Source organism: Neomonachus schauinslandi, chromosome 8 (assembly GCF_002201575.2).
Source record: "Neomonachus schauinslandi chromosome 8, ASM220157v2, whole genome shotgun sequence".
NCBI lineage: Eukaryota > Metazoa > Chordata > Mammalia > Carnivora > Phocidae > Neomonachus > Neomonachus schauinslandi.
Genome location: NC_058410.1, coordinates 13,655,628 through 13,668,665, shown reverse-complemented (window position 1 = coordinate 13,668,665; position 13,038 = coordinate 13,655,628).

Below are 13,038 nucleotides of genomic sequence, written 5' to 3'. Positions count from 1 at the left end.
TCATATTGATAACCAGGAGAAGAATCAAGGAAAAAGCATGAAGAAACTGAAAGTCAGTTGTTTCTCTTTATTTTTATTATTTTTTAAAATTTAATTTTATTTTATTATGTTAGCCACCATAAAATACATCATTAATTTTTGATGTAGTGATACTCTCTTTAGAATGTAACTTCTTGCCCCAAGTTGGGCTCCCTGTTCAGCTGCTCAACAGGGAGCCTGTTTCTCCCTCTCCCTCTGCCTCTCACCCCACTGGTGCTCACTCTTTCTCTCTCATGCTTGCTCTCCCTCTCTCAAATAAATAAACAAAATCTTAAAAAAAAAAAGCATATAACTTCCTAAGAACTAACTCTGCTTCTGCTCTTGACTGCTATAGGCTATCCACACCACAGCAGTCAGGATCAGCTCTTTAAAATGAGTATCAGTTCATGTCAATTTTTTTTTAAAGATTTTATTTATTTATTTGACAGAGAGACAGCGAGAGAGGGAACACAAGCAGGGGGAGTGGGAGAGGGAGAAACAGGCTTCCCACAGAGCAGGGAGCCCAGTGTGGGGCTCAATCCCAGGACCCTGGGACCATGACCTGAGCCAAAGGCAGATGCTTAACAGCTGAGCCACCCAGGTGCCCCCATATCATTTTTCTGGTGAACCCCTGAAAATGGCTTCCCATCTCAGCATGAAAGCCAAAGTCTGAAAATGTCATTAAATCCCTACATAATCCAGTGTCTCATCTTCCTCCAACTTCATCATCTACTCATAGCCATGGTTCACGTTCCTTCAGTTGTATTTAGCTTCTAGATGACTGTTGGCCTCTTCCAGAAATTCTTCCACCATATAGTCACATGACTAACATCCCCTCAAGTTTCAGTTCAAATACCATTTTCTCAATGAATCTTGTCATGACCACCATGTTACAACCCATGTCTCTGCAGCAGCCAGCACTTGTCATTCCTTCTATGTGCCTTTATTTTTTCACAGCTTATATCATCCTCTACCATCTTCAAACACTTACCTACTTATTGTATTTGTTGTTTTTTTTTCTCTCCTCCTTTGCTATATTGAGCAAATTTTGGAGTTTTGTCCTCTGGTATATCCTAAGCCCCAGAATAGTCCCAAGCACCGAATAAATATTTGATGAATCAGTAAATGCATGAATAGGCTGACAACAATTGTTTTAATCTTAATGTAAACTTGAGCTTAATAATATTGAAGCCTGGAAAACCAGAAGTTAAATCAACACACTATTATAAATTCTCTCTAAAATGCTCAGGAGGAAGCACATTGTTCATATTACAGTATAACTGGTATGGTGTCCTAGAATACACAACTGTCTAATGCAGTTTCTTTGGTTTTGGAAAAAATGTAATAGGACTTAACTTTCCATGGATGATACAATTTAGCCATGTGATGTTTGGAATATGAAACTGACAATGCTAATCAAATGTGTCATTAATGGTTAATGTTTTACCACAAATGCCCCTCCAGATGTTAGCTTTTTGGGCACAGGCTGGTGGAAATGGAAACATTGGTTTAGTATCTAGGACTATGAGTTTTCTCTAATTTCAAGTCATTTTGTGCAGTTGGAAGCTCAGAAAGCACTTCCACATGGAGCATACCAAATTTGTGAGATAAACATCCCTTTCCACAAACTACTTCTTCCACACTGGACCACAAGGCACTCCCTGAAGAGGCGCCCAGTGATTCCGCGCACCTCTGAGACTAGGCGTCAATGGAAAATAGTCCACAAGACATTCTGTACTGGCCACTTCTCCACTAATTAAGCACTATTTAGTTTTCCACAAATAACTCAAATGTTACCTCATTTGTTCATTTATTACTTCTTCCTCAATATTCCCATGGCACTTTGTAGCCCTAATATTGGAGACAACAGATTCAGATACACATTAGATCAGATTTTACTTGTACTCATCTCTGTTTGTTTCTCCCATTAGAAAGTGATCTTTCTGAGGCTATGGATCATATAATGGAAGAGCGGAGGCTTTGGAACACAACAGACTTGAACTAAAAATACCAGCTTTACCACTCATTAAATAACCGTTAGTAGATTCTTGAGCTAGGTCTCCAAGCTTTGGTTTCTTATTTGGAAAAAGCAAATTCTACTGTCTCCACAAGACTGTCATAAGACTTAAAGAATGTATTTATGTAAAGCAACTGGACTGTTTGTTACCAAGTGCTAATATAATGCTTACAGAGTCCCAGACAATGTTTTAAGTACTTTGCATTTTTTCATTTTAATTGCCATAATATCTTCCTGAGTTAATACTTTTATTCACTTCATTTTACAGATGGGAACATTGGTGCATAGAGAGATTAAGTAAACTTCACAAAGTCTTCAAGGCAAAAGGCAATAAAACCTGGATTCAGATCCATGCAGACCAGGTTCAGGGTTTCTGCCATCCTGTTTCTTCAGGAGAAGAGAAACGCAGTGAGGGCAAGTGCCATGCTCAAGGTGACACAGCCAAAGGCAGTATGGGTAGAATTAGGATCTTCATGTTCTTACTACTGAATGAGAGCATGGCCCAATATATCATTCTTCTACCAACTAAATACACTTGAGAACTTATAGATCAAAGTAAACTTGATTCATTTAAGTGCATCCTAACTAAGGTTTCGCTCAGCCAAACAGTAGCTGTTCTTCCTTGGCAGAGATCATGGGAATAATATCTACCTCCCCAAATCAGGTTGTATCATTAAATAAGCCCATTCATATTAATGTTCTTTGTTAGGTGTGAAGTGCTATATTACCAAATGTATTCACTACCAAACTAACTAATATTCATAACACACCTCCTTCTAACAAGTGGATTCGAATATGTGGGAAAAGATAACTGAACTTAAGAGGAGGAGAGAAATGAGGAAAACATGCCATTTCTCTCAGGAGTATGATCATAAACCATTCATTCCTAGAAAAAAGTTGTTTTTAATTTATGTGAGACTTCAGTATTCCCCTGAAAATAAGTACTGATTGAAATGAACAAAGACAGATGAATTTTAACTTTGAATCTTTGAAACTATCCAGTAAAGATTGTTTTAGATTTACTTATTCTTTTCCTATAATTTTTTCTTTTTAGTCTTTTCAAAACAAACTTGACTATAACACTGATTATTAGATTTTTCACAGCCAGTGTGTGAGGATTGCCACTGTGAAGATTATGAACTTTCCTCATAAGGAGATTTCAAATATTGTGTTTTTCCCCTAGGAAATTTGAGAAGAGTTTAAGTTCTTGATTTAAAAACAACAAAATCAATTTCTCTTGCATTGCCATTTTGCATACTAACTTGGTGGGTGTCTAATAATTTTTAAAAGTCTTAAGTGGCTTTTAAACCCATTTTAATGGCAAGATTTTAGAAAGGAGATAAACACAGCTTTTAATTTTTTAAATGTTATGCATATTTGTTTTTGCTTTCTTGAGAGTCAGAATCATGTGAATTTCAAGTAGAATTAGTAAAATACACTAAAATATAATAAATATTTTAAAATTTCATGTTACTTTATAAATACATGAAATACGAATCCTAAACATAGATTACACAGAGATTGGTTAGTTCTTGCTGTTCTAAAAGACATTAGCTTTTGTTTATTTTTTGTGTTGTTGATTATAGCAGTTAATCTGCATTGACTGCCGTAAAAATTTCACAATCTTTATTGTATTATATTTTTAGGGACATCAAAGTATTTGGTCACTTAAATAATAAAGAAGACTTTTGAAGAAGCACATATAAACTATTTTAAGTATGCATAGGAACATATTTAAGGGAAAGGAGATGTCAGGAACCATACTGTGGTTCTAGCAGTAGTTATGATTTTACTGACAATTACAGGGAGATAGCTATCTTGCTTTAAGAAGTCCATATTCTATTCATCAACCAGGGTTTCTAAGATAGAAAAACTAGTATCGTTTCTGGGAAAAAGATGGCAGAGGAGCAGGGGACCCTATTCCAACCGGTCCCTGGAATTGAGCTGGATATCTACCAGATGAACACCCACGAAATCAGCCTGAGACGTAAGAAGATAGATCTGGATCTCTACAAACAGAATATCGCAGGCGGTTGGTTTAGAGGTATGAAGCTGGGGGCCATGATTCTGCGGGCAGATATCGGAGGATAAACAGCAGCGGGAGGGTGCCTGGCTGTGGGGATCCTGCACCCCCGGTGAGCGAGAGCCTCCCACGCTGGGGACGGGGCACAGACTCGCAGACTGGTAGTGGCTGGGAAACGACTTTAGGGCAGCCCTCCGGATGGAAACCCAGAGCGGCAGGGGCCCCGCATGCAAACTGGGGGCAGCTGGCAGTTTTAGAAGCACAAAGGGCAGAGACGTGCCCCGACCTGGAGGCAGGACTAGGAGTGCTGTGGAGGGGCACACAACTCAGGATGCTGCAGTTTATAGCAGCACAGACAGAAACTGAGATAGTGTGGCCTGGAGAGCTCACTGAAGAACAGACTGTGATCTCTCTGCTCTGAGGCAGAGGGCTGGAAATGGTCTCTTCTGCTCTGACTCTTGGAAAAGACATGGAAAGCCACCAGGGAAAGCCGCCAGAGAACAAAAGCCCCCCAAAAACTGTTTTTCAGAGTTCATGCCTGCCCCCACAGGGGGCAGGGCAACTCTGTCCAAACAAGGGTGCCTGAGTAACAGCGCGGCAGGCCCCTCCCCCAGAAGACAGGCTGGGAAAACAAGAGGTCAGCAACCTTAAGGTCCCTAGAAAACAGTTGCATCTTGCTTGGGTTCTGGTCAATAATTTGGACTCTATACATTCCCTCAACCACCCCTCAACAGAATGACTAGGAGGAGGAACCCCCAAAATAGGAAAGACTCAGAGACTATGACTTATGTCAGAAATTTACAAATGGATTAATAATTCATATCTTTCAATAATCACTCTCAATGTGATTGGCCTAAATGCTCCCATAAAACGGCACAGGGTTGCAGATTGGATAAAAAGACAGGACCCATCCATATGCTGTCTATAAGAGACTCATTTTGAACCTAAAGATACATCTAGACAGAAAGTGAAGGGATGGAGATCCATCTCCCATGCCAACGGACCTCAAAAGAAAGCTGGGGTAGCCATTCTTATATCAGACAAATCAGATTTTAAACTAAAGACTGTAGTTAGAGACACAGAAGGACACTATATCATTCTTAAAGGGTCTATCCAACAAGAATATCTAACATTTGTAAATATCTATGCCCCCAACATGGGAGCAGCCATCTACATAAGCCAACTGTTAACCAAAATAAAGAGTCATATTGATAACAATACGTTAATTGTAGGAGACCTCAATACTCCACTCTCAGCAATGGACAGATCATCTAAGCAGAAAATCAACAAGGAAACAAGAGCTTTGAATGACACACTGGACCAGATGGACCTCATAGATATATACAGAACTTCCACCCTAAAACAACAGAATACTCATTCTTCTCGTGCGCACATGGAACTTTCTCCAGAATAAACCACATACTGGGTCACAAATCAGGTCTCAACTGACATCAAAAGATTGAGATTATTCCCTGCATATTCTCAGACCATAATGCTTTAAAACTGGAACTCAATCACAGGAAAAAATTTGGAAGAAATTCAAACACTTGGAAGCTAAAGACCACTCTGCTCAAGGATGTTTGAGTCAACCAGGAAATCAAAGAAGAACTTAAACAATTCATGGAAACCAATGAGAACAAAAACACATCAGTCCAAAACCTATGGGATACTGCAAAGGCAGTCCTAAGGGGGAAATACATAGCCATCCAAGCCGCACTCAAAAAAATAAAAAAATCCCGAATTCACCAACTAACTCTACACCTTAAAGAACTAGAGAAAAAGCAACAAACGATGCCTAAGCCATGCATTAGAAGAGAAATAATTAAGATTAGAGCAGAGATCAATGAATTAGAAACCAGAAACACAGTAGATCAGATCAACGAAACTAGAAGTGGGTTCTTTGAAAGAATTAATAAGATCGATAAACCACTGGCCAGACTTATCCAAAAGAAAAGAGAAAGGACCCAAATTAATAAAATTATGAATGAAAGGGGGGAGATCACGACTAACACCAAGGAAATAGAAACAATTATTAGAAATTATTATGAACAACTATATGCCAATAAGCTGAGCAACCTGGATAAAATGGGTGCCTTCCTGGAAACCTATAAATTCCCAAGACTGAAACAGGAAGAAATCGACAACCTGAATAGGCCAATAACCAGTAACGAGATTGAAGTAGTGATCAAAAACCTCCCAAAAAACAAGATTCCAGGGCCTGATGGATTCCCTGGGGAACTCTACCAAACATTCAAAGAAGAAATAATACCTATTCTACTGAAGCTTTTTCAAAAAATAAAAACAGAAGAAAAGCTTCCAGACTCATTCTATGAGGCCAGCATTACCTTAATCCCCAAACCAGGCAAAGACCCCATTGAAAAGGAGAGTTTCTGACTGATATCCCTGATGAATATGGAGTCCAAAATCCTCAACAAAATTCTAGCTAAGAGGATCCAACAATACATTAAAAGGATCATCCACCATGACCAAGTGGGATTTATCCCCAGGATGCAAGGGTGGTTCAACATTTGCAAAACAGTCAGTGTGATAGAACATATTAATAGGAGGAGAGAGAAGAACCATATGGTCCTCTCAATTGATGCAGAAAAAACGTTTGACAAAATACAGCATCCTTTCCTGATTAAAACTCTTCAGAGTATAGGGATAGAGGGAACATTCTTCAAGTTCATAAAACCCATCTATGAAAAACCCACAATGAATATCATCCTCAACGGGGAAAAGCTGAGAGACCTTCTGTTAAGATCAGGAACACATCAAGGATGCCCACTCTCGCCACTATTGTTCAACATAGTACTAGAAGTCCTAGCAACAGCAATCAGACAACAAAAAGAAACAGAGTATTCAAACTGGCAAAGAAGAAGTCAAATTCTCTCTTTTCGCAGATGACATACTTTATGCAGAAAACTCAAAAAACTCCACCCCAAATTACTAGAACTCATGCAGCAATTCAGTAATGTGGCAGGATACAAAATCAATGCACAGAAACCAGTTGCTTTCTTATACACTAACAATGCAACTGTAGAAAGAGAAATTAGAGAAACAATTCCACTTACAATAGCACCAAAAACCATAAGATACCTCGGAATAAACCTAACCAAAGAGGTAAAGGATCTATACTCTAGGAACTACAGAACACTAATGAAAAAAATTGAAGAAGACACAAAAAGATGGAAAAACATTCCATGATCATGGATCAGAAGAATAAACATTGTTAAAATGTCTATGCTACCCAGAGCAATCTACACCTTCAATGACATCCTGATCAAAATTCTAATGAAATTTTTCAAAGTGCTGGAACAAACAATCCTAAAATTTGTATGGAATCAGAAAAGACCCTGAATCGCCAAGGAAATGTTGAAAAAGAAAAACAAAGCTGGGGGCATCACGTTGCCCAATTTCAAGCTATGTTACAAAGCAGTGATCACCAAGACAGCATGGTACTGCAACAAAAACAGACATATAGACCAGTGGTATAGAATAGAGAGCCCAGATATGGACCCTCTACTCTAGGTCAAATAATCTTTGACAAAGCAGGAAAAAATATGCAATGGAAAAAAGACAGTCTCTTCAATAAATGGTGCTGGGAAAATTGGACAGCCACATGCAGAAGAATGAAACTCGACCATTCTCTAACACCATACACATAGATAAACTCAAAATGGACGAAAGACTTCAATGTGAGACAGGAATCCATCAAAATTCTAGAGGAGAACATAGGCAGTAACCTCTTTGACATCGGCCACAGCAACTTCTTTCAAGATAACATCTCCAAAGACTAGTGAAACAAAAGGGAAAATGAACTTTTGGGACTTCATCAAGATAAAAAGCTTCTGCACAGCAAAGGAAACAGTCAACAAAACAAAGAGGCAACCCACAAAATGGGAGAAGATATTTTCAAATGACACTACAAATAAAGAGCTGATATCCAAGATCTATAAAGAACTTCTCAAACTCAACACCCAAAAAACAAATAACCAAGTTAAAAAATGGCAGAAATCATGAACAGACACTTCTCCAAAGAAGACATACAAATAGCTAACAGACACATGAAAAAGTGTTCATCATCATTAGCCATCAGGGAAATTCAAATCAAAACCACACACAGATACCACCTTATACCAATTAGAATGGCAAAAATTGACAAAGCAAGAAACAACAAATGTTGGAGAGGTTGTGGAGAAAGGGGAACCCTCTTACACTGTTGGTGGGAATGCAAGTTGGTACAGCCACTTTGGAAAACAGTGTGGAGATGCCTCAGAAAATTAAAAATAGAGCTACCCTATGACCCAGCAATTGCACTACTGAGTATTTATCCCAAAGACACAGATGTAGTGAAAAGAAGGACCATATGCACCCCAAAGTTCATAGCAGCAATGTCCGCAATAGCCAATCTGTGGAAAGAGCCGAGATGCCTTTCAACAGATGAATGGATAAAGAAGATATAGTCCATATATACAATGGAATATTACTCAGCCATCAGAATGGATGAATACCCAACTTCTACATCAACATGGATGGGACTGGAGGAGATTATGCTAAGTGAAATAAGTCAAGCAGAGAAAGTCAATTATCATATGGTTTCACTTATTTGTGGAACATAAGGAATAGCATGGAGGACATTAGGAGAAGGAAGGGAAAAATGAAGGGGGGGAGATTGGAGGGAGAGATGAACTTTGAGAGACTATGGACTCTGAGAAACAAACTGAGGGTTGTGGGGGTGGGGGAGGGGGAATGGGTTAGCCTGGTGATGGGTATTAATGAGGGCATGTACTGCACATTGGGTGTTAGGCAAAAACAATGAATCGTGGATCACTACATCAAAAACCAATGATGTATTGTATGGTGACTAACATATCATAATAAAATAAAATTTTAAAAAACTAGTATATTACAATGACCTTAGCTTCATTAACATACTGCCAAATAATTAAGTTATAATATAATATAACAAAAAATATATTGGAAACTTATGCATTGTAATAAACCAGAAGAACCTTCTCTGAGTCCTGTACCTAATATTTGAGAAATGGTTCCATTTCTGTTTCTGTAAATTTTTGCTTAAAAAATACTCTCATGTCAGATTAAGTGGGGGAGTTGGACGTCTTCTGTTACATCCCTATAATCCGTGCTTCTTTTTTTCTTTGCCAAGAACCCCTGATGTTTATTGAAAATTCTAGAATAGGCAAATCAGCACACTCCATATGCCTGCCCATATTTATTAATAAAGTGGTTGGCAGATTAGCTTTATAAAATGTCCTTTTCATAGTACATCTTGGAACTTTTTTCTGGGAGCTATATCTTTTTCTGAATGGTGCAGTGTCTACCCATGAGTTGAAACTGGGGCAGACATCTTGTCACTGAGGGTGAAGCTACTCTGAAAACTAAGTCTGGGTAGGGCATGATTTACAGTTCTTCTACTGATAGAGGTTTTTTCAATTACATGTGACAACAAACTCCTTTCATTATCTAAGCCCATTAACATTGATTTTTGTTACATGTGACCAAAAACATTTAACTGATCAGTTGGCTTCTTCAATTTTATTCCCTATATGTAAATGCATGATTTCATGAGTCTAAAGATTAAAGTAACATAAGTGATTTTTTAAAATCAAACAAACCTGTAACTAGAATTTCTGCTGCTTTGTATTAAATCTCTGGTTATTCCAAAAGTATTCATTCCCCCATCTTATTTTTATTTAAATAATAATAATAAGCTGAAAAGCAGGTGAATTGCATTGGAGATACATCCTTTAGGGAGGTAACTGAGGTTAAATGAGGTCATAAGGGTAGGGCCCTAATTCAATAGAACTCGTGTCCTTATAAGAAGAGGAAAAGACATCAGAGATCTCTGCATGCACACAGGAAAGTTCAAAGGAGGACAGAGTGAGAAGATAGCCATCCACATGCTGGAAAGAGAGGTCTCACCAGAAACCAACCCTGCTGACACCTTGACTGTGAGAAAATAAATTTCTGTTACTTAAGTGGCCCAGTCTTTGGTATTTTGTTACGGCAGCTGTAGCAGACTAAAGCAGCAGGTGTTGAGAAATTAATATAATACAATTTTAATATTTAGATTGGTTGGCATTGTTTATAAAAAAATTCTAAACTTTAAAAGGAGATCAAAAACACCATTCTTTCTCCTCTTCTGGAAAACTGGATGTATTTAAAAAACAAAATGGAATCATCAAGAGCATGAGTTGAGGCAACTACATTTAATGTTTGTGGGGAGGGTGGATTTAGAGAGAATGAAAACTCCCCCCATGAGGGGATTTGTTGAGGTTTGTTCAGGTCAGGATATGGAGTCCTGCTTAGAAGTCCTCTGACCTTAGCAGACCAAGTGGGACCCGGTATAGAGTTTAAGGAACAATCACATTAAATGGGAAATTCAGAGCAAGTTCTCTTTTCTCTTAGTACTCTGACCATTGGAATGGTCAGACACAAATCTTAGGAGCATTTACGGGTCTTTTCTATTACCTCCTTCCTTCTCAAGCTATCACGAGTTCCCCACAAGCACTGCCTCAGCCCTAGTGTGGGGACAAGACCCAGCATAGCTAGAGCTCTTGCAGATGCTCTACTTCCTTGCTGCATCTCACTGCATCAGCTGAGAATCCAACTAGATGAATTTGAAATGTTGGGGCTACTACATAGCTCACAGGCCCCACCCAGAGCCTCTCTGCCTTTGCATTCCCTCTAATTCCAGACTTGGACGAAATTCCAACCTGTGTTGGCATGAGATATGCCTTCCTGAGCAGATTTGAGAGAGACCACGTAAGTAACTGAGAGGTGAGGAGGCGGATGAAATCTCCCTTTCTTGGTCTGTGCCGCAGTGTGCTTTTTCTTTGTAATTCTTCAGAAGACATCTCAGGTACCATGGAGAGCAGAAATACCAACAAAGCAACCTGCCCATCTTGCATCTCATCTTAAAGCACATTACTTCACTTTTTTAATTACTTCAATTCTTGTCTCTTAATAACTCTCCCCTCCTCAGGGTTGACCTCCCCAAATAGAATATCATAACTTTAATCCCTGTCTCAGGCCCTGCATTCTAAAGGACCAAGTAAGATATAAAATCATGAATATCAGAGGGAAAATCAAGGCACTGGGATATGCGGCAGAATGCTGAGACATGACTTTAGACTAAGGTTTAAGAAAATGGGACAGCAAGACTTCTTAAGTCTCATATATTTCCCATTCTAATTTACCATTATAGATTAGTTAGAGATTTACAACCAAAGCCATAGTAATATTGAGGTCATGTATCTAAATTGTTCTCTGAGCCTATGTTCTTGATACACAGTGCAGAAATTAAGTGTACTATGAAAATCTCATAATCAATGAGGAGCTGAAGTTGGTATGCAAACCTTAGTCTTCTGGTGTCTCCATTATTTGACAATTCCTGATCTAGTCTTAAGAGCTTACCAATAAAGAAAACAAGATTATCCCTGGCAAAAATCTATTTTTAATGATATCAAAGTAGTACCAGCGTATTCTTGATTAAATACCCACACATTTTTGCATAATATATTCTGAGTTTTCCAGAATTAAATATCAAGTTATTGAAATTTATTTTTTAAAGTGCCCAAATATATCTTCTAATGTGCCGGCAAATAAAATTGCATTTATTACTTGGCTAGCAAACTAACGAAGTAGCAAGATGATGCTCCCTGAGAAAAATGCTTATTTTCCTAGGAAAACAGTGACTGTTATTTGGCCATAAAAATAAGTTACCACCAGAACAAGGTTTAAAGCCATCCCATGGGATCAATTACTCTCAGTGACACTTGTGAAGGCCAGAAAATCAGTGACAGGCTATGCTTCTGAAATTGGCTGAATCAACAACTTCCTCACTTGACTGAACACCCTTCTGAAAGTAAGCAATCAGTCTCTTTCCCTTGCTTAGCAAACAATAAATTCAATACTTTGTTTTAGATACTGGGTGGGAACCTGATCCTTTGCAGCTTGAATTTAGGTTCTTGTTACCTCTTTTCTTCCTCTTGAGTTTTTAGTTTTCCACTGGTCTTTTATTGATCATATCTGTAAATATTTTCAGTATCCCAGCATATAATTTCCAAGGGCATGGAGTCCTAAAATATTTCAATTTCATTTTTTATCTTAACCTTAGTACTCTCAAATATTATCCTTTTCAGAATATCTCTTGGATCCATGAAGACAGAACCTGTTTACTTTAGGCAAATTATATCTTTAACCTCTCATAAGGTGAGAAGAAGGAGAAAATTTAAAAAATATAGTGTGTTTACCATGTGCCAGACACTCTACTATAACACTTAACTTTTTAAGATAGTGAAACTTTTTCCCATGTTGAATGATCTGCAAATTAAAGTAATTTGAACATGTATCTTTTCTATCTCAATGAGCATTTTGTCTTAGACCTACATCTTTTAATAGTTTATGAGTCAATCCAATTCTTGAAATTTATAGCAAGAATTTTTCATTATTTGAAGAATATTTGATTGCTTATTGAATAACTGGAATGAGTTAATTAGTGGCACAATCAGTGACTTTATGGCTATCAGTGACTTTATGGCTACAAATAGTACTTATGAAGGTAACTTATGAGCAATTATTAGTGAAAAAGAAAAACACATTAATATCTAATAAGAAACAAAGCTTGTCTTAGTTGGTCAGGTCTGGGATAAATCTTAGAGAATACCTCATTCAATCTCTTCCTTTTAGAAAAGTATACTGAAGCTAAGAAAATGAACTTTTTAAAAGGCTCACATAATTAATAGGTAACAGGACCAGAACTGGAAACTCTGTCACCTTACTCTGTGTCCTGCGTGTTGGTCATCAAATCATGTCAGTTGTCATTGATAATACCGTTTGTTCTGAAACAGAAAGAAATAATCTATCATTTTTCCTCATTGCTCTGCCTCTTCCTATATATATGATTTCGGCATGTTACTTCAACTCTTAGAACTACATTTTCTTATCTAATGTA